The 566-nt window shown below is 34.6% G+C and overlaps 1 pseudogene; it reads right to left on the bottom strand.

Moving 5' to 3' along the window:
* LOC114615717 lies at positions 1-120 on the bottom strand (annotated as a pseudogene; the record flags this gene model as incomplete).
* Positions 121-566: the final 446 nt, after the last annotated feature.

Raw genomic sequence — 566 nt, 5'->3', positions numbered from 1 at the left:
TCTTCATTCTTCAGATGATCTCAGACCACAACACTGAGCTTAGATATTGCCTCTCTCTTTCTGACACCTACTGAGGCACATGAGACACAACTGTCACCCTGCCAATGATCTAGGGGCAGACAATATCAATGATACAAATCATTAAATGTCAGTGGAATTCTGGTCTGTAGGATTTAAGAGTAAAACACCAAAACTCAAACCACCACCACCACCAACAACAACAACAACAACAACAACAACAACAACAACAAAATAGATAAATACTATTTTCAAAGGAAAGACTTATTACCAAAGAAGAATTAGCCAATTTTTATCAAATCTTGAACTAGACCAGGATATTCCTAAGCTCTGGCCATGTAGTGAAGACTCATCAACATAAAACATTGTTTGACAAGACTGCTGAGCAATTGTCTCCAATAGTAGGAATTAATCAATACGGCTTAGTATTACTTAACCTAACATCTTAAAGTTTGAAAAATGTTTTCAAATAATGAAAGTAATTCAAATTCTATGAAGAATATCATTGGAAATTTGATGTGGATGGTATTGAATTTGTATTGCTCACT

This window comes from Grammomys surdaster, unplaced genomic scaffold (assembly GCF_004785775.1).
Source record: "Grammomys surdaster isolate TR1022 unplaced genomic scaffold, NIH_TR_1.0 135120, whole genome shotgun sequence".
NCBI classification, from domain to species: Eukaryota; Metazoa; Chordata; class Mammalia; order Rodentia; family Muridae; genus Grammomys; species Grammomys surdaster.
Note: the sequence above shows the minus strand (reverse complement) of the source record. Positions and strands in the feature narration are given on the sequence as shown.